The sequence below is a fragment of the Lonchura striata genome, chromosome 2, assembly GCF_046129695.1.
Source record: "Lonchura striata isolate bLonStr1 chromosome 2, bLonStr1.mat, whole genome shotgun sequence".
In the NCBI taxonomy this organism is placed as follows: domain Eukaryota; kingdom Metazoa; phylum Chordata; class Aves; order Passeriformes; family Estrildidae; genus Lonchura; species Lonchura striata.
The window spans coordinates 55,315,997-55,340,115 of NC_134604.1; positions in this window are offsets into that span (position 1 = coordinate 55,315,997).

Below are 24,119 nucleotides of genomic sequence, written 5' to 3' on the forward strand. Positions count from 1 at the left end.
TTATATCCCATTACTGGCTGTTGTTTTTAAGAGCCTTTTAATAGCCTTTTGGGAAAGAATCCTGAAATATTTTGCTCTTTGAAATATCTTCCCCTTTAAAACATTTATGAAGTACAGATTGGAATAGGCAGGACAAGCAACAATTTAGAGACATTTCAAACATTTCTGTACTCTGGGACACTTCTGCTGAAGGGACACATGTCTGTAGCAGGTCAAGATGCTGCTTATGACTGGATTTTTTTCCTGAAGACTCTACCATGTAAACCTCTTTGGTGGTCATCCAGGTCTTCTCAGTGCTAGGATATTGTTGGGATTATATCTGAACATATATAGCAGATGAGGACTTTAGAGTTCAGCAGTTTGGAAGTGCTTAAGAAGACAGAGACCTGCCTGCAGGATGAGAAACCAAACTTTAGATGTTTGCATTTAAGTTGTTTCAACTACAAAAACCTCTGAAAGTGCCTGGGCTGGAAAGAAGTATTTGAGAGGGGAGAACAACATGGTGGGCAAAAGGGAGATTTAATTTAAAGGCTTATATTTTGGATATGTCATAGATAAAATCATCATTACTTTATTTAGAGATACAGTTCTGTAGATTCTTTCATGTGTATGTGTATTAGTAGGACTTCACTTTAGAGGGTAGAAGTTGGCAATGTCCTTCAGGAACATCAAGAAAAAGGTAGGAAATATTCTGCTTCAAGGCCCTGGGAGACTCAGGGATCTGTGGCAGCCATACAGAGACTATTAAATATTTCAACAGGTCTCAGAAAATGATCACTAGTGAGAATCTCAGATAAGATATTTGTAATCATAGTATTCATACACTTAGAAAACACTTCCTTGAGCTCTGCTTTTATTTCATGCTAGAAGAATATGAATATTACATTGTTAATTATTTGACAAATTTTTCTATAGCTTATTAGAAGAGACATGGAGGTAGTGTCTAATGATCTTCTTGAATTTTACCAGGAAAATATATGTAAGGTAACTGACATTCTTTGATCATGTCTCAGCTTGATTATTAACTGAGTATAATTAAAATCTATTTATCTTCCTAACTGAATAGCCTTTGTTCACAATAAAACTGTTTCAGTGAATTAAGCTGAGTATTCAAAGCATTGTCTTTGAATATTGTGAACATCCTAACTTAAATTAGATGGACTTCAAGTCTGCATTGATTTGTTTTGTCCCTAGGTATGAACACAGACTGGGGAATGAGATGCTGGAGAGCAACATCATGGAAAGGGACCTGGGGGTCCTGGTTGACAGAAAGTTGAACGTGAGACAGCCGTGCCCCAGCAGCCAGGAGGGGCAACCCTGTCTTGGGGGCATCAGGCACAGCATCACCACCTCAGCAAGGGAGGGGATTGATTGTTCCACACTGTTCTGAGCTGGGGCAGCCTCACCTTGAGTATTGTGTGCAGTTTTGGGCACCACAATGTAAGAAACATATAAAGCTATTAGAAAGTGTCAAAAGGAATGCTGGATGAAGAGCATCTGATATCACTTGGTCTCTTCAGCCTGGAGGAGACTGAGGAGACACCGCATTGCGGTTACAAATTCTTCCTGAGGGAAAGAGGAGGGACAAACACTGATCTGTTCTCTATGGTGACCAGTGAGGGAGTGGCCTGAAGTGTCAGAAAAGGTTTAGTTTGGATATTAGGAAAAGGTTTTGGTTCTTCAACCAGAGGGTGACTGAGCACTAGAACAGGCTTCCCAGGGAAGTGGTCACAGCAACAAGCCTGAGAGGGTTTAAGTCAGATTTTGACAAGTCTCTTGGACAGAAGGTGTGATTCTTGGGGATGATCCTGTGCAGGGAGGACCAAGAGTAGGATTTGATGATCCTTGTGGGTCTATTCCAATTCAGTTTATTTTATTATTCTGTCATAACGTAGTCCTTCATTTTTTATGAGGTTTACTTTGGTCATTGCTTTATCTAGTTCTGACTTCTCCTGACTTCCTGATTTGAACGACAGAGCCGGGACTAGCTGCATTGAGTGTGCTGTCTGTGTCTGTGTATTTCTAGGCAGGATGTGAAGAGCCTTGCTGTTATCAATATGCCCATGAGAAAGAGTGGCACTGCTAAGGCACCTTGTAGTAATCAGGTCTTAATAGAATCAAGCTTGAAATACCTTACCAGCTCTATTGTAACTTTTCTTCTTATGGCAGAGCAATTCTGAAGTTGTGTAACTAGAAAAGAAGCTGTGTGGTTAGAAGAGAAAAAGAACAGTTAGGCCAAATTCCATTGGCCTTAAACCAGCAATGTTGAGCATTTGAGTCCTTGAGAGTTACTGAAAACTGTACACCAGACTGATTTAGTCTCATAGACATCTGTCTGTAGCTACCACGGTGATCAGCATTCAATCTGTGGCTTGTGTATCAGGAAATGACAGCTCTTTAACAGAAGCCAAAGGAAACAGCAATGTCAATAACAAGGTCCCATTTTCTGGACTGCATAGCAGTTTGCTGAGTCCTTCTTTTTCCCCTGCTTCAGAGAAGACAATAGTTGTTATGATCCCAGGGAGGAGGAGGAAGTCTAGGGGAATTAAAATAGAGGGAGGCAGTGGTCTAGGGGAAGAAATAATGTCATTTGGAGGAAAATATAGTAAAATTAGTACAGAGTTTACATTCTTTCCTTTCTTGCCTTACAGAGTATTAATTTATTTTTTCTCTCTTGTTGAGCCTAATTTTGTAATGGTTATGTAGTAGTCTAGTCAATAAAATTATTTCCAGTATGTCTTTCCTTAAAAAGGGTGTCAAAAAAACCTTTGCATTAAAAATTATGGCATAATTTGGTTGATAAAAGTTCAGATGGGAAAATTATTCTCTTCAGTGGTGTAGACCAGTAATCATGTATTAAAATCCCAAACCAAATGAAAAAACAGCAAGAAAAAACAGGTAGATGTTTGTACAAATCATGAAACTAAATCTGAAATCTCATTTTTTTTAGGAAGAAAAATTAATATAAATTATCAGTAGCATCTTTTGCCCAATAAAGTTCCCAGAGAAGACAAAGAGGACAGAAAAACCCCAAATCAACCAACCAAAAAAAAATCCACAAAAATTCTGAAATACCAACTCAAACTTAATATCTGAGAAGTAACTGAAGAATAAAAGTTGTGTAAATGAAAATAGCTGAGCAAATACTGCAAGGAATGAAATTATTAGAGAAAGCTAATAAAACACAGATATTACTTTGTTTATTGCAAACACATTCAATTTTATGCTAGGGTGGAAACTAAAATTTTGTTTTCCTATATGCTTGTTCCATGTAATCTATTACATTTAGGATATACTGGGTAAGTTAGAGGAACTGAGCTACTCCTCTATCCTGAGATCATTACTGGCTGCTTTGGGACACACATTTCATATAGTGAGGCTTCTAAAAAGTTTCTTGATGGAAGTTTCCAAAAGCCAAAACTCTTATCTGGTATCTCTGCTATTCACTGGAGGACTCTGGATGATATGATGTGCACCATAAGATGAGGCACACAGATGAAACAGCAAAGTGTAACATTCACTTCAAACAGGGTAACCCTCCCTCCCCCTCCCAAAACTGGTTCCCAGTGTTAGTAACCTAAAATGGAAGAGGGAAACACTGATTGATTTTAGAAAGATAACTATGAAATATTCCCATTCATTGCATACGACTTGCTGTTCTAGCGGCTGTTTCTCAGCACATAATTGTCAGTATAACTTTAAAGAGACACAGAAAGACATAAAAAGTTAGGATACAGATTTCATGTTAGGATACATGAAATTCTTTGTGTGACTTATCTGAAAAACATTTGCCTAATGTTAGGCCTGACACCTCTCTTCATACGATCATTTTGTGGAGAAAGATTCTCTGTACAGTAGAACATAAAAAAAAAGAGATAGGTTTTCATAAAACTGACTTCAGCCTAGTTGAATCTGAAGCAGTAATTTGTAAAACTGGGTTCTTTAGGCACAACCCTAAACAACAGAGCACATTGCTATTAATACTTTATTTTTCCTACCTCCCTTGTCAAACTCCACTTAAATTCAACAACTCACATCAATTGAAGATTTATTACAGTAAATAATGTGTTTACTGGTATACATAGAAAACATTTCTGAGGAATTTATGTATCTCTCAGTTTGAAATATTATTGTCTTTTAAATACTGTCATTATTTAAAAATGAATAATATGTTACTTTCTGAGTTTCATCGCTCCTTAGTGGAAAATGAGGTCAAATCTACCATGACACATGCCAATGGTAAATCTTCCCTCTAAGTTTAAGCAGAAAATTTCATCCATATTTTTCTTTCACGTTTTGTCATAACAGATCAGCTTCTTTAGGAAAACACAAAGGACACAAGGTGGAGCCAAAGATCCTCGAAGAAAGCATTTCATAACTTCTTTAAACTGAGAGCTCTTTTGGAAAAGGCAAGTAAGAAAAAGCTTCAAATCCCGCATTTAAAGTAAATTGTTGAAATAACTAGAAGTAGAACCTAGCTATTACTGTCTATAATTCAATCATAAAGAAGTCTATACATTATAATAATGAAAAAAGAAAAAATTAAGTTTATTTTTCTGCCTATATTATGCTTTTAAATAACACATCTAAATTTAATTAGCTTATTTTTTCAAAAGGGATATTCAAAGAAAAAAAATCCCAACATGTTTTGAATCTTTTTTCTAAAAAAAAAAAAAAAAAACCGAAAAAAAAACCTTGTCCTTTCACTAAGTTTTTGATTGACTGACTGAACATTTTACTGTTTGGATTTTTATTTTTTGACAGGTGGAAGAAACAGAAATTGTAGCCTAGATTATATATACTATTTGGTTTTGTTCACATAAGATACTTTGAAAACTCAAGAGTAAAGTGAGAGGGAAATTAAAGCTACTCTTATTCTGGTGTAGATGATTAATCTTTAATCCTCTGAATTGGGTTGATAAGAATTTTCATTACTGCATTCAGTAAACATACTTTATATCAAGTCATCTACAGTTTCAATGGCAAGGCTCACATCAAACTGTATTCCATGTCCCTTGAAACTTGAGAATATTTATTTTCTCTTTTTTTCCTGACAGTACACTTGAAGGATGAGATGACTGATAATATTTCACAGCTGTCATCATCATCTGGTTTCACCCACATTTGCCTTTACAAAGCAAATGAAAGAGACTGGAAATTAGGGCCACACTCCTACTCATTGTCTAGAATTTAGTTGATAAAAAGGACTAGACTTGAAAACTAACCATGTTAGAAGTGAAATTGATGAATTATCTATCTGAATTTTGTTTCCCTCTTAGTATAACAAAACTATTCATACAATTCTAAGAAATGACCTTTCCAAGGGCTGAGGTCTTCCCTGAGCACCAGCTTCAATTACCATCTTTGCTTTTGGAAGCTTATCACGCTGCTGCTAAAAGAGAGGAAGGAAGAATTTGCAAAACTAGTCTCAATCACAGAAACATTCCCATGTTATTCCCAGATGTTTAGCTGTTAACATTCGAATGGCCTGCAATAAAAATGTTGACTTGAAAATTATATACATATTTAACTATATAAAAATATTGACTTTCACATAGATTTGGTGCAAAACCAGGTAGGAATGAAATATTTACTGTTCTGTGCTTTAAGTAAAAGAGAAAAAAAAAATAAAAGAAAGAAAGGATCCCTGGAGCTGACAGTGTGATAGAACAAAATAAGGAAGGCTTTCATTCCCATAACTGCTATCACATGCTTGCACAGTGATGAATGGAGGTGTCAGATTTATCTTTCAGCTGCTTAAGAAAAATCATGTACAAGCAACCAGCATATTCAAAAATTTCTTGTTACATGCTATTGCTTCTCTGCTTTTTCCATTAACAGGCTAATTTCCCTGTAATCCTCTTTCAGAATTAAAAACAAATAAATTCTTTCAGAGTTTGTGTGGTTTTTCTAAATCTTAAAGATCATTGTTTTCAAAAAAGATCAGTAATGTGAAACTAATAGTAAAAGTAATAGAGGAAACTAGAAGTTATATTTCATTCTTCTTGTTTCTCCTCTGTTTATAATTTTTATCTACTGAAAATAGAGTTCACTGACTGCTACAGCTTATGTTTAAAACTGTGCAGTAGCTCTAAGCATAAAAGAGAATATTCTGATATATAACCAGCTTAAAAATCCAGAACTGAAACATTGAATAGCAGGGCTGCAAACTGCCAGTTGTTTTCAAAGCCATTCCTTTAAGGGGGGTGGGGGAGGAAACATGAAAGCTGTGTATTTGGCAAAAGAAAAACATACACAAAATGCTGTGGCAGATTGTTGCAGTGAAAATAAATCTGACTTCTCAGCCACATTCAAAGTCAAGCTGCCACAAAATTCTGAAAGGAATCATACAAATCAAGAGCTTTATTAAGCACAGGAGCATAAAGTAGTTCAAGCATTGCAGTCAAGTGAAATCAATACATTCAGTCTATAGTATAGTTTTTAAGTGAAGGAAAGGACAATAGATTGCTACAAATTAATTTAATCTGAGTGTGCATTACAAAGTAAAAAGATAATAAAAACAAATAAAGAAGCATTTCCTATTAAATTTATTGACAAAACTACTAACATGGAAAAAATACCTGAAAACCAGATTTTACAGGGGCTATGTTAAAAGGAAGGAAAGCTAGAAATGCATAGATGGGATCCAAATTTCTTTTTCACTATACTTAGACCAGCTGAGAACTACTGACCTCTCTGCCTCACCTCTGTGCCAGATAAGATCATGGAACCCTCATTAAAGCCTTCTAGAAGCTTTGCTATGATTCAAGAGGTCACGTCCTGCCTGACCAACCCAGTGGCCTTCTACGACGGAATGACTGCATCAGTGGACAAGGGAAGAGCCACAGGAGTAATTTTTCTGAACATCTCTGAAGCCTTTGATATGGCCCCCCTCGACAGCCTTCTCTTAAACTGAAGAGAGATGCTTTTGATGTGTGGATAAGAAATTGGCTGGATGGTCACATGCAAAGGGTTATGGTCCATGTCTGGATGGAAATCAGTGACGAGTGATGTCAGAGGGTCAGTACTGGGACCTGCTCTGTTTATTACATTCCTTTATTGCATTACACAGTGGAGGACCCTCAGAAAATTTTCAAACACCAAGCTGAGTAGTGCAGTTGACACACCTCAAGGATGGCATGCCAACCAGAGGCACCTGGAAAAGCCTGGAGAATGGGACCCATGGGAAATTCAAGAGGTTCAACATGACCAAGTGCAAGGTGCTGTACCTGGGTCAGAGCAGCCCCTGTTGTCAGTACAACAGACAAACAGATTGAGCAGCCCTAATGAGAAGGACTTGGAGGTTTTGGTGGATGAAAAACTGGATATGAGCCAGCAATATGCACTTGCAACCCAGAAAACAAATCACATCCTGGACAGAATCCAAAGAGTGGCCAACAGGTTATGGAATGTGGTTCTGCTCATCTACTCTGCTCTCATGGGACCCCACCTGGAGTGCTGCATCCACCCGTGAGGCCCCCAGCACAGGAAGAACATGCACCTGTTGGAAATACAGCTTTCAGTAATTTTGCTTTAGTATGAACCAAACACTGTTGGGTAAGAATGCAAAATTCTCTTCACTGGCTGCAATGTTTATCAGCCCTCAAGACACAATGAACAGAACCTACTTAAAGACACTGCTTGCAAAATAGAGGCAAGGTTGTGAGGCTTTAAGGTTCGTTAGCAAAATCATAACTAACTATGGATATAATGGAATTACAAATTCCACAGAGATCAGAAATGAAACAACTGATATGGTAAAGAAAATATTTTTAACTTAAGAATGTTGTCTTGTAACCTTGACGATTATGCAGCTAGCAATTGGATATCAAAGTTCATGCTTTGAAAAGAAATAATTTTCAGTTTCTCAGAGTGATTTTATACTAAGTTTTTGTAACTAACATTGTCAAAGATGTTGTCTAAACATCCTCATCAATGTTTCCACTCCTTCTTGCCCTGTAAGTATTCAATTGTTCTGTGTTTTGCTGAATTGTCCAGCTCCTTTTTCTGACACAGAACAAGAAGTAAAAAAAAAAAAGACAAACATATAAACAAACAAACAAGCCAAAACAGAAAGAAGAAGCAAAGAGGAGAAAAAGGTTGACATAAGGACAAGAAAAAAGAAATAGTGGTCTGTCTGTAGAGCCCTAGAATCCCTCTTTTCTTTCAAATAATTTTCTATTGCAAAAAAAAAAAAACAACTTCCAGTGAATAAACATCAGTTCCTATTATGCAACATACCCCCTCTCTGTGGAAAATGATAGATTTTTAAGTGTCTAGGATCTGTCTGTACAAACATGTCTGCATTCATATCTGCAAAAAGAAATGAAGAAATTTCACTTTCTTCATTCTTGCCCAAATAGCCTGTAAATTTAAATTTACAAAACACCTTATTTTGAAGCAACACTGATGTTAGTAGAGCCTGTAGCCTGAGAGGGCCCCAATATTTTTATTATTAATCTTGAATGGATTGAGAAAAATAAGTCAGTCTTTCTCAGCTGAAATCTATTTAGCAAAAATGTTTGCCTGATCCCATTCTAGTTGAGTAAAAGGACTAACTATTAGTATTTAGTATTTCTGATCTCCTCATGTCTTGCAGCAAGGAATTAAAAAGTCTCTCAAAGTATTTGATAAAGATATCATTCTCCCTCATGCATTTTAAAAGGTTTTCTTTCAGTAAAAATTCTGGATTTATTTCTTAAGACAACAAATTAAAACAAGATCTTGTGTCCATTCATTGTCTCCATCCAATCCATCAGCATTAATTTCTTTGGTACATAAACATTAACCAAACCCCCAAAACTCTAAAAAAACAAACAAATAAACAAAAAAAAAAAAAAAAAACACACCACAAAAAAAAAAAAAAAACTTAGAAAGCATCTTATGGATAAGGTTTTTTATTTTGCAAGAAGTTTCAGAATTCCAGAATATATTAAGACTCTTGCTGAATCACACATAATACTCTTGAGAACTGGTCTTTTAAATCACCTAGTTTGGAAATAACCTGTCAGATTTGCCTGCCTTTATTGTAGATGATTGAAAGTCAGAACTTTTCATCATATCCTGTCCTTAAGTTAATGGACAGAAATCCTCGCTAGAATGTAGTTCTATTCTTGTGAAGGAGGGCAGGAATTACAGTTAAAGGGATCTTTGTTAGGCATGTCCATAACTTCTGATTTGATAATAGAGGGGTCTTTCACTTCAAATATCTAAGGTTTAAACATATGCATACAAAAGTAAGGAATCTCATCCAGTATTGTATATTCAATATTCACTACATATTCAATGGATAGAAGAAAATACTGAAAGACTTGCAATGTTTAATAAAAAAAAAAAAAGTAAAAAATAAAAGATATTCCAGAACATATTTGTGGTACTGTGCTATTCTATAATACGATTCTTCTTTCTCAAGAAATGATCTGTCAAATACTTGTTTTATTTCTTCAGTAGTAGGAAACTGATCATATTTCTAAGTGCTAAACACTTATACATGTGTTGAATTTTTTTCCATTTATTTACTGCTGTCATTTATAACTGCCTACTCTGTAAGGCAGCAGTTCACAATGAAGTCTGACAAAAACATTATTTGCAACATTCAGTTGTAAAATGTTCTTTCACCTAATGCATCCTTCACATCATGATTTCAAGGATCCTTAAAACAGCAGATGCTGAGCAGTGATAGAAGAGCACATTACCTTTTAAATAGCAAATTGCATGAATTTTCTGCCAATGAGCTACACAGACAATCCAGTTCAGAAAGAATATTTGTCTAAATGCTTGTAAGATTTATTAATAATTCTATCCCTCAGCCCCTGGGATCTTCTGTCCTGTGAATCTGCTCAAAAGTATTGACAAATTAGAAACAGCATCTTCAAAAACTGTTCTCACACAGCAGGTTTGGTCATAAGCAGCAAAAAGTATATCAATGTAACTATAACTTCGAACCTGATATTTTAAATTGTGTTTTATCTTTTAGAAGTAACAGATGAACTTTCATTTAAAGTAATGACACAAGAAAATATGAGGGTAAAGGTACACACTGCTGACTTTAGAAACTAAATTTAATTTGACATGTTTCCTATAGAAAAACTATGTGACTTAAGTGGAATTGTGAATTGCCAAAACCTTTTTTTTTTTGCTTAAAAAACCAGTCAAAATCTTTTTATGTTGAGAGATGTCACAATTATTTTGTATTTTGCCAACATGGTAATGCTATATGAAATTTTATTCAAAGGAAGTTAAGGAAGCTAGGCCTCTGCTTGTCACCCAAATTAGGTAATAAATTCTTATTTGCTTGTTTGACAATTGTTGCTAGTGTGTGTGTGCGTGTCTGTGTTTCTGTATGTATGTCTGTGTGTAAATATCTATAAAAGTACATAAATACCTACGTGTGTCTACCTTTACATACCTATGTGTTTGTAATACAGTGGGAATGGGATGGACAATAGGAAATTTATTATCAGATATTTCACTGACATCCTCAGCAGGAAAGAGTCCCTAAGGCTTTGCTGAGGGACATCTCCAAGAATATATTCTAATGTTGTTCTGCAACTTCCAGGTTTTGCTAATATTTCCAGTCCTGACTAATAAATGGATTAGTCCCTCTTTCCTGTGTTGTGCTATCATCCTGAAATATTTGTCAATGGCTCTAATTTTTATTTTAACCATTTTTATCATATTCAGTTTTTTCCTAAATGCTTATTTATATTCTTTTTCTCTGACTTGTCCTTCTTCCAGTCTTAGAACATCATGTTGTTTGGTTGACAGTCTAAATGAATCTTCAATGAAAACAACAGCTGATTTCACATACCTGTTTGAATGAAAAAAAATATTATTTGCTTCAGAGTTGGATGCAGTTAGTGTTGGCATTTTGTGAACCAAAATGACTCCTTAAACAGTCAGCCAACCTGCAACAATCACAAGTCCTATAGGTTTTACCATCAGAAATCTATTTTTTGAATACTGATAGAATGAACTGTTACCATATAGTTCATCACAGAATGTGAATGTACATCTATGGAAATGTCCAGTGGAACAACCTCTCAGGAAAAAACACTGCAGATTATCTAGGGGTATGAGAGTAGTACAATGAGTCAAAGAAATTTAGTTTTCTATAAAGGACACATATGGTGACTGAGTGATGTGTCAATGACTCAACATCTGCTATTTTCCTGTTATTATACATCATTGTCTTTTATACCTGACTGTGAATGCTGCTAGAGTCCAATATGCCTTGGTAGGAAAAACATACTACTTTTTTTTGGAGTTATTAAAATCAGCCAGGTCCAACTAAGTTGCAAGTGTCACTGTTGATGTCATCTAGCAGTAATGACAAATATTTTAAAAAGTTTAATGAACTGTATAAAGCCCTAATAATCAAAATCTGAAGGAAACTTCATGAGATATGACAGGCTATATCCTGCAGCCCATATACTACACAAGAAATTCCACTGGATTGCTTGCAGATCTGGCCAGTGTGAACAAGACTGTGAGAAAGCATAAAAATAAATTCTGTAATTCTGAGCCACATTCATATGCCAAGGATCATATCAATATTTACACCTCTTTCTGAGTTGCCATTTACACCCTTGACATTCTCAACTCATTATTTTCACAAAGAGTTATAGTGTAAAAGGATGAAAGGAAAAAAAAGTTCTCCTTAGAGGAGCCAGATGACCCAAGGGCAGAGACCTTTCAGATCCATACTCTGCACTCTACAACCAAGTAAGGAAACCAGAATCAAATGCTGCATATTGGCAGCATTATATTTTCCCTTATGCACACATCAATATGAAATAATATTTTTATCTTAATTATGCTCCCTCCAGATTTATACTGGACTCACTGGGAAGAAAAAAGTACCAAAATTCAGTTGTTGAAAGGGAATTTTTCTGGTGTAAGACTTTTTTATTAAATTGTCTCTTGATAGGTCCATTCTACATTACAATCAGATTCCAGAATAACTTGTATTATTCACCCATCTCTAAAAAAATCAGAATTTTAACCATTTTTTCACAGAAAAAAATTTTCTCATGTGTAGATGGAATTTCCCACATTTACGTTGTCTATTGTCTCATATTCTTTTATTGAGCACTAGTGAGAAGATTCCATCTCTTCTTTAAAAAAAAAAAAATTTTCTTCCATCAGGGGTTTATGCAAATTGCTAAAATCATTCTGACATTGCCATTCTCCAAGCTCAACAGTCAAGAGCCCTCTACCCCTTCCAATATGACAGATGCTCTTGTTCTTTAATAATCTTTGTTGCCTTTCACTGGACTTGCTCCTCTTTATCTTTTTTATAATGGGGAGCCCAGAACTGGACACAGCACTCCAGATGTGGTTTCACCAATGCTAATTAGAGATGAAGGATCATGTCCCTCGACCTGCTGGCACTCTTCCTGATGTGTTCCTAAAATGCTGTTGACCTTCTTCGCCACAAGGGTGCTTTGACATGTCTTGTTAGTCATCAAACCATAGAATGTCTTGGAAAAGCTATTTCTAGTGTGGTCTCGCCCTGGTCTATACTGGGTTATTACTTTCCAGGTGAAAATCTTGTTATCTTGGTTTCCTCCAAGCAGTTGTCAGTCCTCAGAAAGAGGGTTCCTTTTCCCACACTAAAAGGGTAAAGGAGACCTTGTCCCCAATGTCTTTTATCACCCTGTCCGGAGCCATGGAGTCATGCTCCAAACTATCCAGGTTTCCCCTGACAGTTCTGCCAGTGCCCACACAAAAGAGCAGCAGGTCTGAGTGACAGACAAACCTTGGCAGCACCTCCACAAATCCATCTGAAAGACAGATATGGAAAGCAGTAAACTTTCCTAGGTGACAGATGGGGACCCCTGCTGTTCTCCCCAGGGTGTTTCCCACTGCTGTCATTCACCATTTTCTCTTGGCTCTGCTGCATGGCTCAGGGCCAGCTAGCATGAGTGCTTCATTGGTCAACACTACTTGCTCCTCATCAGCTCAGAGAGCAGTCAATCTACTGTGTAACTGCAAATTTTAAGCTCTAGCAAGAGTTTTCCTCCTGGTGTCTGAAGTCACCAGCTTTCAGTCTTTGCTATCAAAGGAATTTCTTCTTTCCAATCTGACAGGTACAGACTCTTCTGCAATAGTGGGCAGTTTGGGTTCTTGAAACAGTAGGATCTCAGAGAAGAACTGGGTGATCTCACTCTCATCTTCCCTGATGAGACAGACTGCTGCTCTCCACCTGGAGCTCCTTCACTAGGCAACACAACTCCTCAACAGCTGCAGACCTCCTAGAAGCTAATTAATCTTCCCTAGCCTCAGAGAGCCTCCACAGCTTCCTGCAGCTTGAGCCTTGCAGGGCTGCAGCCTCCTTCTAAAGATTCAGCTGGGTCAAGGTCTTGAACATCCCAGGAACTGTTGCTCCACTGGCTGCTGGAGATCATGCCTTGTGCCATCACAACAGCTAAAGGTGTGTATGGGGCTCTACTTGGCCTGGCTGAGTTCACTTTCCCCACAGCAGCCGCTGCAGCGCTGTGCTCTGCACTGGTAGCTGGAAAGGTGTTTAGCACACCACTGTTTTGGCTCCTGCTGAGCAGAGATGGAGCAGCCTCGGTGCTGTCCCTCCAACCAGCAGGCTTCCACCCTCACCAGCAGGCTGAGGGTGGGCAAGATCTTGGGAGGGGACACAGACAGGACAGGTGACCCCACAGAACAAAGAATATTCTATACAATATTACATCTAAGAGAAAGGAGGAAGGGAGGCATTCATTATTTATGATGTTTGCCTTCTCAAGGAACTGCTGTGTCTGCCAAAACCCTACGTCCCAGGAAGTGGCTGGACATAACCTGTTGATGGGAAGTGGAGAATAAAATATTCATTGTTGGGGATTTTTTTCATCCTTTGCTTTCATGTGCACAACCTTCACTTTTGCTTTAGTAAACTGCCTATATCTCAGCGCATAATGATTTTTTGCTTGCTTGTTTTGGTGTTTTCCATCTTATTTTCTTCCCCTGTACAGCTGTGGAGAGAAGTGATAAAAATAATATAGTGGCTTGGCATGCATCTGGCATACAGCTGAGGTCAACCCACCACATCTAAGGTGTTCTTAGATGGGGTGTTGTACTCATCTCTGTAGCCCTCCACATTAACTGCTGTTAAAATAGCTTTATCTGTTGACTGCCTCTACATGTTCACACCTGCAGAAGTGACACCACTTCTTGAAGTGATATATTATGATAGTCATAGTCTCTTCCCTGATCTTTCTCTTTATGCCCAAAAAAATGGCTGTTGTATTTTTAAGGCCCAGGACCAGGTGTGTGTAGGGCCAGGAAGAGGGAAACTTTGGGCTCTTTTATGGGCATTTTTCAAAGCCTCCCTGCCCAGGCGTTCCGTGGTGCTGTGTAGTTCATCTAGTTTTGTTGGCCCAAGCAAAAATTTTGCCTTCTCTGGCTTGAAGGAGCTGTAGCAGTAACTTTTGAGCTGCCTTAAGGTGAACTGAACAGCTACTGTTCCAGGACCAGAGAAGCAGGACCAGCAGGAGCAACATCACCTCGTTCCAGCCTCAAGCCTTGAGGAGCTGAGCTGGGGAGAGAAAGCACACAAGAGACCCCAGCTCAGATGCTTTGTCTGCCATGGAGAAGAGGTTGACACCAGAGAGCCACCAGGTTTTGCCTCCTGCTGGAATTCCTCCATGGAAGCTCAGCTTCCCTCAGCATTGAAGTCTGTACCATTTCACATCATGTGTCGGGAAAGGATATTTCTTCAACATTTGCCCCATCCTCCAGGCATTTTTGGGTCTTTGTTCCTGTGTGTGTGTCTGCATTGGGCAAGGGACGAGCCTTGTGGGCATTCTGTTGTTAATAAACTGTTGGGTTGAGTTTTTTTCGCTTTCCTCAGTTAGCATTTATTTTCCTATTTTTGTAGGGGAATTACTGGTACTCATCAAAGGACACGACTCCTTGCAGAGCATCTTCTCTTAAATTTGATTTAAAACTGAGACACCCCAACAAGATGAATAGTGTTTTGGCTAAAAAATTGAAATCTAAAATTTACATATTTTCAACAGAGGTTGTGGACAGGAACTTATCTTTTGAATAATTTTAATACTACAAAATATTGATAATTTTCCTACAATGAACACCATGTCTTCCTCAGCGTTTTTTTTCAAAGGGATGGTAATACCAAAAGAGATGTGCTCTAACTACAGGTGAAAGTTAATGAGTCTTCAAATAGTAAATGACACAAAAAACCTCTGTATATTATTCTATTTATAAAAAAATGTTTCCATAGTCTGAAGATTAAGTTAAACTAAATTATGTCCCTCATGTCCAAGAGGAAATGGAAACACATTATTTTCCATGATTATGCATTTTCAAGAGGTCGTCATTCTAGCAAAATCTTCCTTTTCTTCAAGAAGCTACAACTATTTTATAGTCTATAACTCATGTTTCTGAGCTACATTTAAGGATAGCCAGGCAGCAGACAAAGCTTATGGTGGTTTTTTTCTGTCAATCTATTAATATCCTGTGAATCATATAGATTTATCTATAAACAGTGTAATTTAATGTGAAGAAAAGAGAAGAAAACACTGGGATTGGGCTTTCTGGGAATGTGATGTAACTTAAAATTAGATCAAAGAATCATGTTTACAAAGGCAGTAGGTACACTAAAACCATCCCTGATGTTCTCCCATCTGCTGCTTTAAAGCAGGCTTTCATCCTCCTCAAAGCTGATTATTAAAGGAACTAGAAATATTCCAAATAATAATGAAGAAATTAAAAGATGTCTGTGTGACTAATTAATTTACTTTTAACATCTTCCTTATGAAGATCCAATATCCAATACAAAGGCAATATGTTGCTGCAGGTGATATTTTTTTGAGATCTTTGCCTCCATATACTCCCAAAAGCATCTGACTGAAAAGGCTGAAGTAGCACTTTTTAATTCTGTGGGAAGTACAGATGTACAGTTAAAGGCATGAGGAGCTTTTCACCAGACATGACCTTACAAAAAAAAAAAATCTCTGCTATATTCTACACAGAGCTCTCTAAGAAGATTTTGTGAGTTTGCTGTTACGGAATTTAGTTACTATATTAGAATTTGCTTTTAAATTTACCTAAATTTGCCTCTTGTCACAGAGCTCTGTTCCAAGATGCTCCCATTAAAATGAGAATTTGAGGCATTTTTGTTTAATCTGAAATCCTGGTGTAAACATGACACACTAGGCAGAATATGTGCATATCTGCCAGAGTATGCTGTTCCTCTGAAGAAAAAGTTCATCAATGGAACATGGGCAATGTAATGGCAAGTGTATTTCTGGATGTGAAAATGGTCTGAGAACTGAAGTTATAGGAAGTTCGTGACACTGAATGAACTTGGGATTCTTCAAACTAATTTAACAAGTGTACAGTGATACTTTTTTCTAGTGCAATTCTATAAAATATTTTTTAATTCCAAAATATACCTGCATATGCTGCACAGTTGCAGGAATATTTGGAAGTAGACACTGAAACTTAAAAAAATCATCCTGTCAGGCAAGTCCAGCACACTGTAGCTCCAAAAGTTAATGCCAGAAGGGTGAGAAGAAGTTGCCTCAAACTGCACTAGGGGAAGACTAGATACTAGGGAAAATTTTCCACACCAAAAGGTTTGTCAAGTATTGGAACAGGGTGCCCAGGGATGTGGTTGAGTCACCTGCCCTGGAGATATGTAAAAAGATGTGTAGATGTGGAACCTTGGGAAAAGTAGAAGTGTTAGTTTTGGAGCTGGACGTGAAATTGAAGGTATTTTCCAAATGAACTTTTTCTATTTTTCTATGAGCAGTGTGATTTTCCCTCCAAAAGGCAGGGTATGAATCATGCCACACTTGCCCAGCTGCACCATCAACTCTCAGTCACTACTGGATGTGCTCGGCCTGTTAGGCATCCTGTGATGCTGTCAGCAAACTGGCCCAGCATTAGCCAGTAAAGCTGACAAATCCTGGTTGTTTCGATGTGGGGCATGTATGTGCAGATAAGACATTTGTGGACACCAGCTGGTGCAGGCACATGGCCCTTTGCTTTTCTACATGGATTTTTCAGCTCAGTGAAGATTAGCTCAAGGATCTCTGTACTCCACGGGCACTTCAGTGTCAATGACTTTTTTCCATCCTTTATTCTCACTGTATTTCACTAGAGAAAAAAACCCATATCTGCTGTGTGCCTAATGCAAGTTCTCATGCTTACTATTGCTCCATGTATTTGACAGGATTCACATGTCTACATTGTACTTCTTTGTAACCCGCTGTTTCAGTCATCGCACATATCGTAACCTACAAATACTTCAATCCTTTAAAAAAATTCACAAGAAAGTGTATTGGATTTATGTGGCAAGATTTTGATGGGAGGCAGTGGAGTCTGCAGAGATGGTTTCTGTGCAAAGAAGCCAAGGAATGCCCTAACACTGGATAGAGACCATTCCAGCTGGGTACAAGATGGGTCCACTGCTGTCGAAAGCTGAGTCAATCAGTGGCAACTCTGGAGACTGTAATGTCAGTGAAGAAGGAGAGGGAGGAGGTACTCCAGGCACTAGGGTAGATTCCTCTGCAGCTCATGGAGGGAAGACATCAGTGAGGCAGGCTGTCCCCTTGCAGCCCATGGAGGAGAACAACAGAGCAGATATCCTACAGCTTATGGAGAGCCCCACAGTGGAGCAGGTATACATGCCCTAAAAGAAGCTGCATGCCATGGAGAGCATTGAAGGAGGATCCTGACAGCACCTGTGGACCTGTGGGAAGCAGAACCCATGCTGCAATAGGTCTTCTGGTAGAGCCTGTGACCCTGGGGGACCCACACCAGAGCAAACTGTTCCTCAAGGGCTGCATCCCATGGAAGGAAAGGATGCTGGAGCAGTCCATGAAAAAATGTAGCCTGTGGGAAGGGGAGTAGAGAAAGAGTGTAAGTAGCAATGAGTTGAATAGAGGAAGTATTATGAACTGACTGCAACTTCTATTTCCCATCTACATTGCCTGGACAAGGGAGAAAGCAGAGGAGTCATGAATGGCAAATTAATGCTATGCTTGGGAAGAAACAGGGCATATTTAGTTTTAGTTCTTTGTTTCTATACTATTCTAATTTTTTGTTTGGCAATAAATTAGTCTTTCCCAATACAAGGTTGTTTTGCCTCTGAAGGTAACTGGTGAGTGATCTCCCTGTCCTTAAGTTGATTCATCAATATTTTTCATCCTATGTTTTCCCCCATCATACTGAAGAGGTGGAATGAGAGTGGCATATGAGTGTTTGGCAGCCAGACAGAGTCAGTCTACCACATGATAACATTAGTGTGCCCCACAAAATAGCTAATTTAAAATTAAATACTCATAAAACCAAAGGATCACTAATTAAGCTAAAGTCCTCAAAATCATTATTACAGAACTCTGCATAGTGGAGGAATTTGTTGTGAAAATTAACATAATTTATTAATTTAATTTAACATAACTCTAATAAACATAAGTAAATCTGTAAATCTTTGGACAAAATAAATTGTGTGTAGCAAGTTGCCATGTGTATAACATTACTTCAACTTTTTGCTAATTCTTAAGAAATCAAGGCAGGAAGAAAAATACCATGAGCAATTTATGTAGTTCCTAATTCACAGTATTATTAACAGGTTAACAAATTTTTGTACTGCTGAGTAATTAAAGTTCCCATTGCATAGATTTGTTTAAACTTACTATTTTTATTTATATTAATACCATTAGGCCCTAGTACATATAATTGCACTCATAAACCAGAATTCCAGAGATGATACAAGATTTGTTGTTTCTGCTGCGGAACAAGCAGCCTCAGCTGATATAAGCAATCACCACAGACTGATTAGTGTGTGGTGTTCCAGCCCCACTATGGCTTGCTGTGAGGTAATATTTTATAATAAGGATGAATTATATTCACAAAGTACAGGTATAATATTCTGAGGACCATGTCTACTGATACTCATTTAGCAACATGCCTTAGCTGATGCTTATGTCCTTGACAGTTTATCCATTACAGGGAGGAATATAAAAGCAAGTCATAGTAAAAATCTTGGAGGCTTTTCCAAGACTGTCAGAAAATGCTGTTCATAAACAATAAATACGAGTTTAAAAGAAATGCCTCATTTGCAGAACAGCCACAGTGCTTCATTCAGCGTGGCACAGTGCAGCGCTCACTGACAATTTCGCCGCGGCTTTGTGCTGAGCTCCGATCGGCCGCTGCGGCTCACCGCTTTCATTATGCCTGAGCTCTAGCTTCAGCAGCAGTATCAGGCACTCAGGGAATAAGCACCAACTTACCATATTTTCTCTATTAGGGGGAGGGATGGGGCACTTTGAATGCCACCAGGTTTTGTCCACCTATGTTTAAATAAGAATTTTGAAGACAAGATCCAGTTTCTGCAGGCATGTTGTGCTTTGAATTAAAGGGAATTTCTACAGTCCGTTCAATGAGTGTAGCTCACCTTGGGTTTTTAGGCCCATGAATAAACACTGATTTCACAATGCCATATATTTGTTTCAGCTAGATTGGTTATTGGGAAACTGTAGAGCAAGAAGACAGTACTGATAGCTTTGGGTTCTTTCTACAATTACAATTTCTTCAGTATAGCAATTAATATTTTTTGTAAAGAAGTTCTAGTGATTTTGTTAAACAGAATGTTGAACAAAAGGAGCATTTAAAGGCTGCTTATTTCTTGGATAAAATTTTTTAAGGTACCTACTATGAGCTTGATCTTACTTTTGTGACTTGTTCAGAAGTCAGTAGTCTAACAATATAGAATAAAGTATTCTAGACACATATCTGAAAAATAGCACTGGATTTCATCAGAGAATTGTGAATTTAAAGGTATCAGCTTCGTAGGCAACTCTTTTCCAGTATCAAATCACTTGTTTTATTGTAAAGGCAGCTGAGTGAAATTTCTGCACATATTTTTTAGTTTTAAATACCATTGGAAAGACAATCTCATGTATTTGATGACACCTCTAATTCATTGAAGTGAAAACATTTTTATAAGCATTTGCTTCTGTTTACATAATGTTACACAGTTATTTAACTTTGCAACACAGCCAATGGATTTTGATGAGATGACTCAATGACTCCTGAGTTTTTGACAGAACTCCCACGTTAACTTGCCAAGATTTACTTTCCCACTAAGCCAACAGACAATATACAGTGATAACCTAACTGGCACTGGCAAACTAGAAGGAAACATATTTCAACAGAGATAGAAAGGAGATGAAAAACACTCAAAGAGAACAGAAAAAAAAATCGAAAAAACAGACTTTGAGTTCAACAGACTTATTGTTGACTTTATTTGTACTGGATCAATGCCAAAAAGAAATTCAGACTTGCAGAAACCAAAACAAGAAGTGGCTTCAGCCAGGGATATCAGCAATTGATCGTGTCAGGCTGCTTTCTGCAGTACAATTCTGAACATTTTTTCCCTTTCTTTGTCACTAACCTTCAGCTCTCTCACATGGTCCTTTTTGTAATTTTCACTTGAGCCACTTTACAGATGTAAGCATGATTATTTCCTTCTTATCCTTGATTCCCTTATCAAAAGCATGACCATCACTCAATACTTCCCTATCCAGAAGAATTTATGATGGCTTTTTGATTTTCTTATAGGCAATAGAAACTAAGAAACCACATCCACACCCACTCAGTAGGGATCGAGAAGGAAAATTAGGGTCCTATCACAATGTTAACAAACTACCAATATACGTGCTCTGTTATATAATACATCTCCTTCTCTGATACACTGTTTATTTTGTCTATTCAATTTGGCTTTAGAATATAATCTTTATTTCTACATACTTTACATCTGAAAAGGAAAGTAGGAGGTAAAGAATAATAGTAATAATTCATGACTGTAAGCTAAATTGAAATGTAAAGATGATGATGATGATGAAGAAGAGAGATCAAATATTCTAAGATGACTAAGGGTAAGTGTAAATAGATGTGACAAAAGTCCTAGTCTTCTGTATGCAAAGAGTCAGAAAGGAATAACTTTAGGTAGAAAAGCAATATTTGATATTGTATTCAATATTAAAAAAAAGGCAAGAATTAAAATAATAGAATTAATTTGTTCAGTTACTAACTTCCATGAAACAGGATCTTGCCAGTTTATCCATTGCAGACAGAAATATAAAAGCAGGTCATAGTAAAAATCTTGGAGGCTTTTCCAAGACTGTGGAAAAACTGTTTTCTGAAAAAACAGTGTTTTTCAGAAAACATTGTTCATAAAAAATAAATATGAGGGGAAAAAATGCCTCATTTGCAGAACAGCCACAGTGTTTCATCCAGCATGGTACGGTGCAGCTGTGTTTAACATGTGTTCAACATGTAAGCATGGCTGATGAATAAAAGGAAGTGGACGAATACTCCAAAGTAAGAGAATTCTTTCCTTCTATGTGGGAATGCTAGGCTGAGAAATGCTGGAAATGAGGAGCAAAAGTCATTAGATAAATCAGGGGTTTAAGAAAATATGGGTCAAGAAAAATGTATGTTAATAATGTTGATTTTTTAAATAGTCCATAGGAATTTCATGATGGAAATGTCTTTTCATAAAAGAAATGCTTACCCCAAAAACTGACTCTGTTTTAACAATTGAAGTAATTTTGAACATTGACATTGATGATTATGTCTAAAATACTAAGAATGGCATCAACAGCATAAAATCACAGATGACTCAATCTAGTGTGATTCTGCCTCATAACCATTTCTTCTTTTGACCTTAATCCAGAGCTCAGATAAAGGAAATAAAGAAATAAATACAAACTCAGCTGCAACCAACAGATAAGAATATTTAAATTCTGATTGGTGGTTTCTTCGATGGATTTATGGAGATAGGACAGATCTTCTTAACAGTCACTGCTCTATGTGGAGTGGGATGTGTCACTACATTTCACCCATCTATGCTATAAAATGACCATAACAAAGCTTATTAAGTCAAAAGGCTGGAATGCTTGCAAGAATTCAGAAAGGTTCAGCATTTTGAACAAATACAATTTTTTATCTGATAGTAGTGGCTACCACAGAGTCTTTGAAACTGGGAGGGACCTCTGGGCATTGCTTCTTCCAAGCCACCTGCTAAAAGCAAAGTTGGCTAGAACAGGTTGATCAAGGCCATGTAGATTTGGACTTTAAGTGGCACCAAGGACTTCGCAATATCTCTGTGTAAGCTGTTCCACTATCAGACCATGCTCACAGTAAAACATGTTTTCTAATGTTCAGGTAGAATTTCCTGTGTTTCAGCTTGCACCTATTGCTTCTTGATCTGTCACTGAACACTACAGAGAAGACACGAGGTAGCAGCATGGCTTATGAGCTGCTGACTTTTAAAGAACCATAGAGGTTCTATGGCATTTACTGAATTCTAAACTCCTTAGGAGACAACACTACTTGGTACTCATTTTCCCTAGTAAGGAATGGGGTTTTCTGGCTCACAGTTGCAGCTGAATTTTCTTACACAGAGAAGTTCCTTCACACAGATTCTAAGCTAGCATATTGCTTTTCCAAGGCAGAAGCCATCAGCCTATTCAGAGTCCAGTACGCTAACCTCCAATTTCATAAATGCACAAAATCTTGATTTTCTTGTAGCATCAAAAAACACCTTGAGTATCCATTTGATAAAAACAAAGAAAATTCATTTGTCAGCCTGAATTAGCTTGACGAGCAAGTTTAGAAACCAGTGCAGACAAATGAAGATAAAATGGAATGCATGTCAGCATAGTTTTCACAGCTAAAGAGAACCTACAATCCAAGGCACAGCTTTATCACCTGCTCAGAGGCTGATGTTGCCCCACCTTCACACTGCTGCTACCATAAACTGCCTGAGGAATGACATAAGCCATTTGACAAAGCTCGGGAAGCACCTCTTTGCAAACTGCTTCACTGAGATAGGCTTTAAGCAAGACTGTTGGGAAAACTGAAAATACCCGAAAAGGAGTGAAGGGGAAATATACCTGAGGGGTATGAAGTGGTACACAGAGGAATCCATACAGGTGGAGGCCCCCTCATTACTGTTGTGGAAGCTGCGTGACTTGTGACTTATTGCAAGTGTCTGCACACTGCATGAGAAACAAGCTGGGGAGATTAGGGACTGCCCATCACTCTTCCAGAGCTGTGGTCTCATTAGAATCACAGATATATAATGAGGTGTGACTCATAAATGGAGTGGTACAACAGATGGATACAGGCCCTTTAGCATGAATTGGACAGGAAGAGAAGCAGGAGGGGCTGAATTTAGTGCATTGGAGCAGTAAACATGCATAGAACTTTACCTTGGAGCAAAGAGCAAGCTGGTCAAGGACAGAACAACATGGGTGATGTCAAAGTGAACATCTGCTACAGACCACCTGATCCACAAACCTTCTAAAGCCTCACAAAGCCTTCTTCTAAAAACTAAAAATCAGTTTAATAGCAGAGCTACTGATCTGGACTTCAAAAATTACAGGTTTTTTGCTTCTTCTGGAATCTGATTGGTGGGGGCACATGACAAAAAGAACCCTATATAAGCTTAAGAAAGGTAGCTCATCTTCAAGGACAACAGTCCTTTCCAATGTGCAGGCAGTCTAGTAATCATGGGAGATGGCCAGCATAGATGAACAGGGAACATATTACTGAGCTTAAAAGCAAAAATGAAATAAATAGAAGGTAGAATTGGGAAGCAGTGACCACAATATTGCTCAAGCATACAAGTTTGAAATGAAAACCAGAAGTTGAAACTGTAATTGGAAATAGAAAAGAATGCAAAAGGCAACAAGTGAGATTTCTGTAAGTGCACATGCAGCAAAAGGAAGACAGACAAAAATGTTATCTCACTTTTCAATAGACAAGGGATATAGTGATAAATGATGCATAAAAGACTTAAAGGCAGTCTGTCTCAGTTTACTGACAAGGTCTGCTCTGAGGCTCACCAGGTTCCTAAACCTGGCAGCAGTCTGTAGGAATTAAACCAAACAGAGAGAAACTGACTTAGAGATCGCACATGCCAAATTTTGACACACCAAAGTCAGTATGAAGACATCAAAGCATCTAAATATACTGAGGGAGGTAAATAGAATAATGACAGGACTTTTCTTTATATTCAAAGGCCCATGATTACTGAGAAATGTTCCTTATGATTAAAAAAGAGCAAA